Source organism: Misgurnus anguillicaudatus, chromosome 21, assembly GCF_027580225.2.
Source record: "Misgurnus anguillicaudatus chromosome 21, ASM2758022v2, whole genome shotgun sequence".
Lineage (NCBI taxonomy): Eukaryota > Metazoa > Chordata > Actinopteri > Cypriniformes > Cobitidae > Misgurnus > Misgurnus anguillicaudatus.
Genome location: NC_073357.2, coordinates 25,219,717 through 25,234,952, shown reverse-complemented (window position 1 = coordinate 25,234,952; position 15,236 = coordinate 25,219,717).

The following is a 15,236-nucleotide window of genomic DNA, read 5'->3' as shown; positions in this document are numbered from 1 at the left end:
CATAAACAAAGCTGACACTGTTTGTTAAAGCACCACGAAAACACTATGTTTTTGCACTGATATATGAAGCAATTTGATGACCCCTTTTATCAAACTCAATTATATACAATACTATGTACAGTATATTAATAGACAGTGCAGGTCTATAGATTATAAATGTGACTGATGTTATAATGTTAATAATTTCTATTAGTTAGGCAATTTTACTGCTTCTGCTTTCTATTTCCCTTTTGCCGATTAAAAAAGCTTAATCCACTCATTATTTCAGATTTAAAAGTCTACTTGCTGTCCGAATGACAGACTTTACATTACAGCTTTGCGTTTTTTATATCCTGAGTCAGCTAGAGCTTTGCTCATTCAGTATTAGCACTGCTTTTTGCTACAATCTCTGTTCAAACTGTTTAGATTTTAGTAAAGATATGGTCTATTAATTGTAAGATTATAAAAAAATGGGATAAAGAAAAAAATGAAGCGGCGCGTGGTCGTGACAAGAGCCAGCTGTTATCGCCAAAGAAACCGGAGGCACGCTGAAACAGCACTCGAGCTTTGCGCTAGCGGCCGTTCTCCGATCGACTCGGGTTTTACACACAATATTAATCAGACTTGGGACCCGAAGTAATGAACTAGGACCGACCCGGCTGACCATTTAAAATATAAACCCGGAACCGTACGGGTCCCGCGTCCTCAGTGAAGAAAGACCTCTAATGGTAAAACTCTGCTCAAGTTCAGAAACATGAAAGGATACAATGTGACACTGAGGTTGCTTCGCGTCGCACCCAATTCATTGAGAAACAGAGAGCACGTGAACGGACACTCAACGGGAGAGACACAACGTGCTTGCACGCAAAATGAAGCCAACTTGGATGCTATAAACACATATGCACATCAGCATATGCGACCATTTTGGTCGCAGTGTAGTTCCCTGGCTGCTCAGTTACCTCAGTATGTGCTGCAGTTGATCCAGTTTGCCGCGCTGGATGATGAGTTTATGACGCGTGCATCATCTTCACGCGGTCACCCGGCCCCCACCTTTATATCTCTCGCTCGCGCGCGCTCTCTCTCTCTCTCGCGCTCTCCAAAACACGGGTCATCCAGTCGAGTTCAGAAAATACGGAAATTCGTAAAGTGATTTTTTTTACCTGGGCGGGTCGCAATTTACTTGGGCGCACCGCCCAAGTAAAGCCTATGTATGGGAAACACTGCACAGTGACTATTCCATAGACGGTAAAAAAAGATGGACAATGCGACGTCACTTCCTTCTATTGTACTGAATTAAAGCCAAAAATGTCCGACTATGGGCGCTGCCATGTTACGTAAAAACGTCAGTTTGGAACCAGGGCATAGAAGGAATCATCTATGGAGCCAGAGGCGGAGCAGCGGTATCAAACTTCTGCCCAAATGCTCCCATGCCCAATTCAACCACGCCAATCATAACGACACGCCCCATTTCTATAGCATCAAATTACTGCCTAAAATGAAGCTTATCACAAATGAACAATTGAACATATATCAGCATTATAACAACTACCTTAAAGGGACACTCCACATTTTTTGAAAATATGCTCATTGTCCAGCTTCCCTAGAGTTCAAAAATTTAGTTTTACTGTTTTGGAATCCATTCAGCCGATCTCTGGGTGTGGCAGTAGCACTTTTAGCATAGCTTAGCATAATTCATTGAATCTGATAAGACCATTAGCATCACGCTAAAAATTAACCAAAGAGTTTTGAATTTTTTCCTATTTAAAACTTGACTCTTCTGTAGTTACAGAAAATTAAAAGTTGTGATTTTCTAGTCAGATATGGCTAGGAACTATACTCTCATTCTGGGGTAATAATCAAGGACCTTGCTGCTGTAACATGATGGCTGCGGGAGGCGCAATTATATTACGCACTGCTCTCTGGTTATTTTTTAGCGCGATGCTAATGGTCTAAGCAGATTCAATGGATTATGCTAAACTATGCTGAAAGTGGTGCCGCCAGACCCGGAGATCCAGACTGTCCTCCAAAAATTACGACCTAATAGTTTGTTTATGCATACCCCATAATACGACAGATAGGGACGTAGTGCCCTCTTAGCAGCCAAAGCTTATACGACATCTGGTTACGTTACTTTGCCTTATACGTCAGATTAGATTCATTTTATTTTCTACATTTTTAAAACATTTATGGTTTTAAAGATATTTTGGTTTTAAAGCATCTAAACTCACCCTTTCTCTAAACCCAACCAGTTTTTAACCTTATAAAACACAACACGTACGCAAAAATACAGTCACCGGTGTTTATTGGATAAATTGACCAAAAAAACAGCAGTATAAAAGTATTAAAAACAATTTGCGTTGCAAACCTTGTGAACTGAAGCTATACGATCACTTTATATGAAGAAATCCATGAATGCAAGGCAAACAGTCTGATCTCATTCAAATATAAACCGGAACATAGATCATGACGGAGTCGCTCACTTCCGTTTCATAGCTAACGTAATGATGCAATCGGTCACAAGACACATGAGAGCCAATGCTATTTTACAATCAAAGATCGTATGGGTTGGAGGAAATGTTGCGGAGATCAGCTGAATGGATTCCAAAAAGGTAAAAATGAAATGTTTCACTCTAGGGGAGCTGGAAAATTAGCAATTTAAAAAAGTGGAGTGTCCCTTTAAAGGACCAAAACCATCTTTCGGAAAATTTTATTGGAAGTGTAAATATTTTTTATTTAGAGCCGAGACACTTTCATTTGCATGGAGAGGGTGGGGCTTATGACTTGTACTGCAGCCAGCCACCAGGGGGCGATCAAAGAGCCAGCAGCTTCACTTTTCAAGATGTATGATGCATACCCGAACTGCATACCTGTAAAGTATCCCGTTTTGGCCGGGAAAGTCCCGTATTTTACCCTTCTTTCCCGGCGTCCTCCCGTATTAGTATTTTCCCGTAAATCTCCCGTATTTTAACCTCCGTAATTTCGCACGCAAAGGTTGTGATCTATAAAAAAGATCCTAAAAATCGCTAAAGATCCACTGATTCCACTAATCCACTTCGTGTTTTCCCGCCCGCACCGCAGCATCTCTGTGTGCACTCTCTGCCTGGAGAGCGAAGACGACAGTTTCTGAAGTTCGTTGCATTAACAGGTGGATTTATTACATTATATCAGTTGTTAAACCGCAGAATTACTCATTTGAAAGTTTGTTTATGTATTTCTTCCGGTAATGATTTGCTTTCGGTGTTCTAAAAGTGCTAACAACTTAGCAAGCAAACAACAACAAAATATCCACATTCTTACTATTATCGCTTGTCTAATGGATTTAATGTTCCCAATCAGATCTAAGTTAATATAAACACTAAATTTGCTGTTGTTGGCACACTTTGTAGGCAAAAAATAAAAAAACACAAATGCCTTCACAAAATAAAGACAGAGAACGGAAAGGGAGGCTGCTTCTAAAGGCAGTTCAACATTGCAAACATGGATTCAAAGCTCCATCAAGCCAGCAGGTAAATCATATTGGAAAATTTCCCTTATTTTCAAATCTAAAACTTGACAGGTATGCCAAACTATTCTCATTCAGTACTCAATCTAAACCCTGCCTCCAGAGACAAAGGGGAGTTTAGATGTTCGAAAAAGTATCAACATCCAGCATACAGCCATTGAGAATTTCTTTCTCCCCTCAGACGAAGTTCATTCTTCTACTGCGACTAACATATATCGGGGCCTTAAGACATTGCTGTTATATTCTGTGTGATTAATGACTAGTCAAAAGTTAAGAGTCTATTCTCCAGCTACCAACATTTTGGTCCTAAACCTTCTTTAAAGGTGGTCAATTACAAAAGTCCATAGCACAAATGTGCTGAACCAAAAGTTTATGTTTTATAATACTGATGTAACATATCCGGCATCTCTAATAAATGGAATTTTTGGGAGTTACTATAAAACAACAAAGCCATATTAACGGTGACTCACACATTGACTAATGATACATAACAAAAATGCTGCATCAGTAGTGCTGCCTAGATACAGATAAGACCAGGGACGTGCACAGACATTTTGAGGGGCAGGGGCTCAAGTGAAATAAAGGGCACCTTTTATAATTATGTATTTTTTTTTAAACAAAAAGTATATATATTAACACAATTCTGACTTCCTTTTTAAAAAAAAAAATATTTAAAAAGTTAATTAATTTTATCTTCCTCAAACTCACGCAATTGTTTAAATTTCAAAAGATGTCTACAAAATAATCAGTTCACACAGACACCATGGTCTCCTTAGTAGTCTAGGTTTATAGAGCAGCAAAGTAAGCCATTACACAATGTGCATGTTTTGAAAACATTAAATTACACATTAATTACAAATTTGTTAAAATGCTAATAACAGAGTTGTGACTGCTGAGTTAGTGCTACATGCCAATAAATGCTATATCATATGCTAGCGTTTAGCTGATTAGTTGTTAATCAAAACATATTTTTGTCTGATAAGGGCTCAAAATACAGTATAAGGTCTGTTTACTAATGTGAGCTTCTGGCATGAGCCTCAGAGCAGAGCAATCAGAGCAGAGCTCAACATTATTATTCATGACCCTTTCAAATAGGGCAAAAATAGACCATTTAATTAAAATGACAAATTCTAGAGTTGTAAATAGACATGTAAAAACGTTTCTGGATAATTTTTGCACTTAATAAAGCAACATACCTTCTATGTAATTGTCAAAGAACAATTTAACATATTATGGCAACACCTCCTATGGCACCTTTAATCTTAGGTTTCATATTTATTAGGGTTACACATGTCAAAAACAACAAATATAGATTAGGCCTATTTTATTTGTATTTTATATTTTACTTTTTTGTGATGTCAGTGAAAATTCTGACTGGGCAAGTAAAATACTGAACCATCAGATTTCTTCCCAATCTACTCCAGCACTCCAGTATAACACATTATACTTATTTAACAGACATTGCAAAAAACGCAAACAAAAAAGCTTACTACTGCAGTTAGCAATTATTTTATTGTTTGTGCTTTTATTATTTTATGAGCAGTCTGTTTAAACTACATAGGCTACACTATACTGTTACAAGTTTGTAACCCTTCAGCTTAATATGGGATTGCCATGGAAAACAATGTCCCTGAATCGTTATGTGTAACAACGTGTCCCATATTTTGTGCATAAAACTGTTAATATAAGAATGCTTTCTTACTCACACACTTACCGGTAGCTGCCTGCATAATCATGCACATCGCGTCTCCTTCAGGCTGACTTTTGGCGCTTGAAGCGCGAATGATGCAGCACGAGTGTAGAGAAGCCAATCATAAAGCGAAGTAAGTTAGAAAGGCGGGACTAAGGAAAGGTAAAGCCAATCATAATAGCGATGTGAATTTTGGAGGCGGGACTCATCTGTTAACCGTTTGTGTGCCACAAATAGCGCTATTTTTCTTTATATAAGAGTTTAAATCTCATTTAAATGATTCCTGAATAAATTCATGTTAAATTAAATAAGCAACAAGTAAAAAACACAAGAAACAGACAGACATCAGTTGTTATATGAATAAAGATCATATTATTATTATTTTTTAAAACACCCCAGAAAAAAAGGGCACTTTCTCTCTAGGAATAAAAAGGGCAGGTGCTCAAGCCCCCTTTGATGTCTATCTGTGCACGTGCCTGGATAAGACAAGGTGTCACTTTATCCAGCAACTGAGATAATGAACTAAGTAACTACAGATGGGCCGACAGTGATAATGATCAAAATGGCCAAGCAGTAGAAAAACAGAGGAAATGTAATTCAAGTAAGTCCTGTTTTGTCCCCTAGGAAAAAGAATGAAAGAGACAAGTCTGCGAAAAACAAGCAATCACCAGGACAGAAGATGAAAAAGAGGAAGGAGAGAGAGAGAGAGAGAGAGAGAGAGAGATAGTAACCTACAGCAGCTCACCCCAGGACAGGGACAGATAGGGCAATGGTCTGATCAATAAACTTTAATTGCATTCAGTGAAAGAAATGATCCACATCACCATGCTCATCAATGGCACCTTCCATCTTTTTTTATCTTATCTCCATCACATGACCTCTGACCACCGATCAGGGGCCACAACAGCTGGGTTAAATATAATTGGTCTATAGAAGAAAGTAAAGTGTTTTCAGTAAACACACACACATACACATAATGTATGACTGCAAAAAATGCAAGAAAAGGTAAAGATCTTGAAACAACAGACACACATTCTCATACATTAAAAGTAACACAAGCACACTATTCCAAAGGGGAGCCCGGCTAGAGGACAGTGATTAATATCACTTTCATTCTTCCCTAAAAAAAAATTATATAAATGCTAAATCAACTATACCACCAAACATAATGACAACTTTAAAATGATGATAAGAAACTCAAGCAGAAAGATAGAGACGTAAGACAGTTCTAAATAAGGTTACGAGGAGGAAATAAAACAAAAGTAGGAGTTTAAGAGTGGGAGGAAAGCCCCACAGCCTTGTTGAGCATCTTTGAAAGTAAACGGGGGGTGGGGGGGAGGAAACACTTTCTATTCAGACCCTCACTATATATAATACATGTGCATTTCTAATAGAGATAAATGTAGACTTTTATACCAGCAAGTATGGGGGCGGGGAGTAAAAGAAAAAAGAGAGAGATAGAGAGGGAGTAAAGAGATGGGGTGGTGGGGTGGGGGGCACTACAGAAACAGAGAAGGATAAAAGATGGATGGAGGGAATTAGCAGAAATTGTTGTGGGAGTAAAGGAAAGATTGCTGTGGAGGTGGAGAAACACAAGTATCTCCGTCTAGCACGATAAAAGAACAACACTTAAAATAGATGCTCACTATATGACACACGCATGCATGCACTCCACTTTCCCAAACTACATTAGCTTAAACTTTAAACAAGTCTCAAGACTGCAGCTAAATATCTCTGCAGAGGATTTTATGTATAGCAGCATTTAAGTAAAAACAGTCAATAGCTATATTATAAAGTGCCACGGGAAATTGCCATAAAGTGCCGCAGGTAACTAGCAATAATGGCAGCTGAGTGGTGTACCAAATAGTACTGTAAAAATCATGAGGAAATACTGAGCAGAAATGGAGCACAGGTAAATGTAAGCCATCCAGTGACTTAAGGTTACAGATACGGTTACAGGGTGCCCTAATTTCTTAGAATGCCCAGGGCTCATTTCAGCCATTTTTACAAGAAAGGTAATAAAGGAAACACAGAGAAAGCACACTGCACTTACACAGTTAGGCTGCGTCTGAAACCACCTACTTCCATACTATATAGTAGGCGAAAAGTAGGCCTGGCAAGTAGTATTTACGAATTCATAGTATTCCAAAAACAGTAGGCGAAGTACCCGGATGACTACTACTTCCAGTTAGATTTTAAAGTGTGCATACGACATACACTTTAGTATCCCATGATGTCCCGGGAGAGGAGTTATTCAACGAAGAAGGCATCGTAATATTAAGAAATGGCGGAAACGGCGATGCGGCTGTATTCGCGCTGGTATGACATGATGTGATGACGACGTATGTAACGTGATGTATCAACATGGTGGATGTAGTACGCAGGCTTGTGCACAATTCAGAATTTCAGAATTGGCCTCCATTCAATTCATGAATTGGAATTTGAATTGAATTGACTCCGCCCTACAGGAAGTTGAATTTGAATTGGAATGACAGGAAGTGGAATTAAATTCATGGCAATTCAAAGAAATTCCACAAACAAAACAGAAAGAATCTCACATACATTCAGTGTTAGGAAAGTTACTTTGGAAAATTGTTTGGAAACCATTTTAAATACTTGGTTAAAGTAAAACATTCTGAAAAATGAAGTCCATCGTGTTACACAAAATTACAATTACAAAAAATCAAAAAAGTTTTGAACATTAATTGCTGGGGGAAAACATTTTCTGTTAATGTAATCTGTACAAGTAGTTCAAACTAATATAATTTATAGATTATGTAATGCAGTCATATCTGACATATACTGAAAGCTTTATTTTTAACACTTTACTTATTTTATCATATGGTGTGAATTTCTTTGAATTTCTATTGAATTGCAATTCTGCTTCCTTTAATTCAAATTCGAATTGTGATTCTAGATCCTGTTTTTGACATCAATTCAAATTCAATTCAAATTCAAGAATTGAATTGGAATTTAGGAGTCATTCTCAATTCAATTCTGAATTGTGCACAAGCCTGGTAGTACGTCCGAATCTCATTCATACTACCAGGATTCATACTATACAGTACCTACTGTTTCAACAGTCAGTAAGTAAGTACTTCATCTCATTTACGTACTGTCACAGTACGCGGTTTCGGACACAGCCTTAGTTTTATTTATACCACGGGCCTGTTGAATGCTTTACTGTGCATTCACACCAACCGCGGAAGAGGCGGCAAGCGCGGATGATTTACATGTTAAGTCAATGCAAACACGCGATTAGGCATCCTGCGGCGCGGTACGCGTAGGTAGCCGCGGCGCGGAGGGCGCGGAACGCGCGGAAGGCGCGGGGCGTTCCGCGCGTTCCGCACGAATTGAGCGTTGCCGCGGGAAACGCGCAAGTTCAAAAATCTGAACTTTGGCGGAATTCCGCGCCGCGTTAACCAATCAGGAGCTTGCTGTAGTAGTGACGTGATTACAGGAAGCGAGCGGAGTGGTGTAGTCTCCGGGGAGTCGCAGAAGCCCCTCCCTTGACGCGGATTTCCGCGTGAATTTCTCGAATGACTAGAATTTCACCCTCGGCTTTCACGCGAGAATGAAGCGAGTGAACTCAAATATTCAAGCGGCCAACTACGCGCGAATAGCGCGTTTTTGCCGCCTCTTCCGCGGTTGGTGTGAACCCACAGTTATTCAAAATGCTAAATATACGTTAGCAGCCAATGTTAATCGTTAATGATTTGGGACAAATATGATGTTATTTAATGTTAAACTATGTGAGTGGCACTGTGTGGCGCTACAGGGATTTGAGCAACTTCCTGAGTCACAGCTTTGCGGCGCGGACAGGCGCCGGTGTGCGTATACTCATAGAAAACAATGTGTTCGATTTTTTAGAACGGCGCTGCGGGGCGCTGAGCTGCACGGCCGGTGTGCGATCCCCTTAAGGGAACCCGCAGTGTATGTTGATAAAAACGCCTCTAAGGTAATAAAAACATTAAAGTTCATTATGTATGGTCTTTAAACACCACTGAAAACATAGTTATGTATAATATATTGCATTGCTGTCAAAAAATCCTTCTAAAATTTACAGCACCTTTAACAAAAAAAATTGTATTCTGTCTGTTTGTGGTATTGATTCATTTATGAGTCATTCTATGATTAGAGCTACATGTCATGTCCATGGACTATATTATCAATTTTACAAATTTTTCATTAACTTTTCACTTCAAGCAATGGTCACTTTTATATAGGGGACTTTTTTAAATACAAAAATCTAAAAGATACCCATCTTAAATCTCGCAAAATCAGCATAGTCTATGCTGGAATTTGCTGTTTTTGTGCTGTCTGATGTGGTAAATGTCAGGTTTTGTTCTTCAGATTAGCTCTAAAATACATGTTTTTGTATATATTTCTTTAAAGTATTTGTCCAAAATGAACATTAAATTATGAGAAAGGTGTTTTTAAAATATTTTGCTCATGCATCTTAAATCATCCATTTTGTGTATGTCTGAGAAATCAGTGTCAACTGAAAACCCCCCCTATAAATCAGCAATGGTGTGTTCCAAACTCACAAGTCTAAAAACAAGGGATGTAATTTCCTCGTCTTTTTAGATGTCATAATTTCAAATTTGTATCTATATTATTGTCTGCATATAGAGCAGATTATTTTCCGTTAACAATGTTATCAACATGTTCTAGCAAACTTGCGTCACATAAATAAGTAGAGAAAGAATATAAAAACATAAGTTAATCAAGGTCATGTACTAACTAGTTAAAGGTCAGCAGTTTGCACAAGGCCCTTAAATTGCCCTAAAATGTCAACTGTGTTACCTGTCAACTGTGTTACCATCAACTGTAACACAATTGACAAGGATTAACGCATTAGAGCTTAAGCTTGCCAAATATTCATTATAAAACGGGCAGCTCTGGTTCTTCATTCTGATTGGTTGAAACGCGTTCTAAGCCGTGATAAAATACACCGGTTACCTCACGGTTCAGACCACATTACATAAGTATCATTGCGCCACTGTTGCTGCGTACCGATTTATGAAAATAAACACCACAGTCTTTAATCATATTTTTTATTTGTCTACAATTGCACAATTAATGGCGATATCCAGATAAATGTCAATAAATATTGTTGAGTCATCTCGTCAATAAAGAGAAAACGTTGTCTTAGGAGTTTATAACTCAAGTTCATACGTCCGCTATTATCCACTGGGTGGCGATCTTACCCAATTTAAACACTGACACTTTCACTCAACACTGAAAAAAGCGTATTTTCATCAGGCTCTGAATCTGATCTCTTACAAAAGTTCTTCACCAAAATGGAATTATCTAAAATTTGAGAGGTGATAAGAGAACAAATGAAGGTCGGATGAAAGTTTTTTTGTTTGTTTTTGTTTGAAAGCGGATGGGTGATTCTCACGAAAACTTGGTTTTAAAAATGTCAAGCATGAAAATGTAAAAATTGCTTAAATTTACTTTTTTCTCACCAGACATTGAAAAACAAAATTATCTTACCTGGTAGCCATCTTGAAGTAACTGGTTAATGTGCTTGGTCACTCAAAATCAAACTTTATTAAAATTCTGTATGTGTGCTTAAACTTTTCTCAAAAAGTGTTGCGGAGGATGAGAACATCAGGCATGGACACATCATTTTCCTAATTTTTCTTCATTATTATACATGAATATTCAGTAAATATTTTTTCTGTCATCTAAAGTAGTCTAGCAAAACATCCATTTATTTTTTTTCTTAATATTTTTGTGTTAATTTGATTAAATTACAACATAACGCATGTTCAAACACAGCCGGACACATTGCGGTAATGAGAATTTCAGCAGAAAATGAGATAAAATTTACAATTATAAATTCTTATGTTGAAATCACACATTGTGCAAGGTAGAACACAGTATTGTGTTAATTCTGATGCTTTTTAATGTTACTATATTACACATTTTAAAGCTAAAATCATTAGTGCTGTGGTGTTGCAATGGTTTCGTGAGAATCACCCGGATGGTCTGTTCTTGCATTTGATATTTTATGTTTATTTAAAGAAGATAATTTTTCTGTAAGGCATTAAACTAAAACTGGGTGGCAACTTAAAAAAAAAAAACGCTGACGTGGAAAGAGTTCAGCATGCTTCCAAGAATATTTGATCATCACTTCAACAGTTGCACAATATAAATGTTAATGTATAAATTAGATGAATGGTGATTTATAAAATAAACCCCACAGTCTTAAATTGTGTCTTTGCTGCATCTCTGTTTCTAGGGAACTGCGCTCTGTTTCAGTCACACTCGATTCTGAGGAACTACTTTGTTTCGCGGAAGAGTAATATTTGTACTAATATAATTAACCAATTTGTACTAATTAACCAATTAGTTTACTTATCAAAAAAAGAATACTGATTTTCTGACTTTCTGGCTGACACAAAATGTACCCCTAAATATAGAATGACTCCTATGTTATTATGTGCTACTGTTAGGTCAAGCACTTCAGTTTGTTGCTTTAAAATACAAAAATATGTTCTACTGTATTTTGTTTATATAATGGGAAATCATATTTATAAATATTAGTATCCATCTAATGGTTAATATTGTATCACTGCAGCTAGTGAATTAGTTTGGCCCTCTGTCTGGATCCTACATTACAATATTTTGCCTATCAAAAGTGTTTAGGTGAGATATATTTCGGTATTTTTATGCCAGCTGCTGTATGCCAAAACCTTTTAGCCAGAAGGGTGGCTTCTGATCTTTAATAACAATCCCTTGTAAAGCATGAAAGCTTCAATGCTTTATCATTGTAATTGCACAAAATAGAGCAACAGTACATTTTTCATATAAGTCATACAGGTCTGAAATGACATTATGGTGAGAAAAATATCAAAGGATATTTTTGCCACTTGAGAACTACTGCCGTGGAGGATCAAATCTCACAACCCTGCTCGACCCTGAGTGAATTAAGTCAAGTTGGTGTGTGCAATAATGCCCACCAAGAACAAGGTTACTATGACAATAACTGAATGATTGACAGACAGACAGGATGCGAGTGTCCCATTCCAGGAAATCTTCTCGTGCCTGATGTGTAATCCTCTTTATGAAACGGGACATCAGCTGAGGTATAAGTGAGGCTGTGTGTGTCCAGTATGTGAAAAGAATGAGGCGTCATCTTTCTCAGCTGTGTTTACAGGATTCATTTAAAGGAAAACACCACCGTTTTTCAATATTTTACTATGTTCTTCCCTCAACTAAGATGAATTAATACATACCTATCTTTTTTCAATGCATACACTTAATCATTGTACAGCGCGTCGTGAGTGTGTTAGCATTTAGCCTAGCCCCATTCATTCCTTAGGATCCAAACAGGGATGAATTTAGAAGCCACCAAACACTTCCATCTTTTCCCTTTTTATGAATTCCGATAATGAATTGTGTTTACAAGTATGTTAGTATTTTATTTCACCCTTCTTTCAAATTGGTTTCACCACAAAAATCAATATTTAACCTCAAGCTGTGCTTTTAAATTGTAGTAGGCATAAAATGTGGAACATAAATAATGGTTTAATATTTTAAATGCTAAAACAAGTTAATTAGGGTTAGGTTTAGTCAATATTATATGTAATCTGAATAAAAAAGAACCTATGATTGACAATCGGAGTAAACTGTGTCAGTTTCTTAACATAGGACAGCACAATTTGCTTACAAATATGTAGTCACATAGTACATAACACTAGGATTGGGGCAGTTACAGACTCATCTGAATCAGGTCTTGTCTCCAGAGTTGTACAGTATGTGTACAGTAGAAAACGGAAGATTGCAGTTCACTTTACAATCTAAGAGCACCCTCTGTTGGACAAACAATACATTGCACATTAGGAGACATTTGAGGCAACTGGGGGAAATCTTATTTGACATTTCCTCAAGTAATACAAATTATTCTTATTATTATTATTTTTTTTGAAGTTATGTGACACCAGATTTGGCAAACATGAAGGCTGTGAGCATGACTAGTTTCATATAAGGCTTTCTGTACATTTTTACAGATGTCAAATATGAACCAAAATACAAATCCTCAAAGATTTAATGTTTTATTTCATGCTACAACCATCATCATCATCATCACACACACACACACATACACACAAAACAAAAATGATATAACTAAGAGGACAAACCCCCTTTGAAAAGAAAAGCTATTTGATAAACAAAAAAATAAGAAATAAATAAATATTTGGTATTATTTAAATATAGACCATTCAGTTTTAATTTGTGAGACCACATAAGCATCAATAAAACATTGAAAAGAATAAATGCGCTTTGGTTTCCTTATAGATATTTCACCTGACATTGATTTTCCTTAAAGATTGAATTATCATTGTATAAAATGCTAATAGTAATTATCACAGCCATGATAGCGCCTTAATATCACATTACAGATATGATTTTGAAATTGCATAGTATCACTGTTTATTTGATATCAGTAATTGTGCTAAACAGCGATCACAATATATGCAGAAAAAACATTACAAATCTTATCAATATTGATTTCAGGCATTTTACACCATTTGAACCCAAGTAAATAGGCATTTTAAGGTATACAGTGTCGAACACTGACAATATACAGCAGAAAAACATCCAATTAGGGCTCCATAACAACCAATCGCAACCAATCGTCTGCAGAACAAAAGCCTCTGTTCACATCATATATGTGTGCATTGTGTATAATGTGTGTGTATACATATACCTATATATATATATATATTTATTATACACAATACACACACCACACATATATGTTGTAAACAAAAACTTTTATTCTGCAAATGATCAGCTGCGACCAGTTGCTCTGCAGCCCCACATCCAATGCCTTCATACACTCTCAGAATAAAGGAGTTGTCACTGAGACTTTACCTTTTAAAAAGTCCTGTACAATTTTAATACAGATATATACTTTTGAGGAACCAGTATACTATTAAATTTCTGAGAGTGTAACACAAACATCATTTAATCAAAGCAACCAGACCTTTATCTTTCTTTGGTGTATTATCCTTGGCGAACAGCAAACAGTGCAAGTACCACATCACATTACACGTAATGCACATAGTACCACGGCAGCAAAATACTACACAAACTCTTCAGTAGTGCCATCTCACAAATTCATGCACACATTACAAAACAAGAATATAAATCAGTAGAAAATCTCTTTCAGCCTATTCGATTTTGTAGTCATTCAAAGGCAACACTGTTACTGATTGCTCTGCATATATATACAGCAGCCATGACAGCAACACATGAATAGTCTGCCAACTCTCAAAGGGGGCTAATGCGATTTATGCTCAATAGATATTGTTCTTCAATCCTTGAGCATGATGGAATATTCAGACATGCAGAAACAATTAGGTTGACAGTAACCAAATGAGAAAATGGGGGCAGTCTGTAGTCCCGGGAGCACCACTGGTTCAGTCTAATCCATCTAGTGGACATTGTGTTTGACTTTTTCTATCCATCTCTTTCACAGACACCAATGCAAGATAGGAAGCAAGAACGTTTCATGTGTACACCTATCCCTGAAGATACATGAGACAATGACTACACACTGTCAGAAAAAAGGGTGGGCCGCTGGGGTGGTTTTGTACTTTTTCAAGTACACTAAATATTATACAATGTAGGACGTTTTGGGGTACATAACTGTACCTTAAGGGTCTATTGCGTCCATTTTAAGGTACACTTAACAGTTTAGTACCCCTAGAAATTAACTGGTACTAAATTGTTCCTTAAAGCGTAACTTCAGCCAAATATCAAAATTACCCCATTGTTTACTCACACTCAAGCAATCCGAGATACATATGTCCATCTATGGAGGACCACAAGAGTCATGCAAAATGCAATAAAGAACCTCAACATTCAACAACCACATGGACAACAAAAATAGCAATTAATAGATTTGTTTAACAAATTCATTAATTAATCTGTAAATAAATAGACAAAATTACAAAAAAAGTTATGCAACATTTTATTAGGCAATAAAAAGTGAGATTATAAAAATAACATAGAAATTAAATATTAATCCATTAATAAATAGTTTAG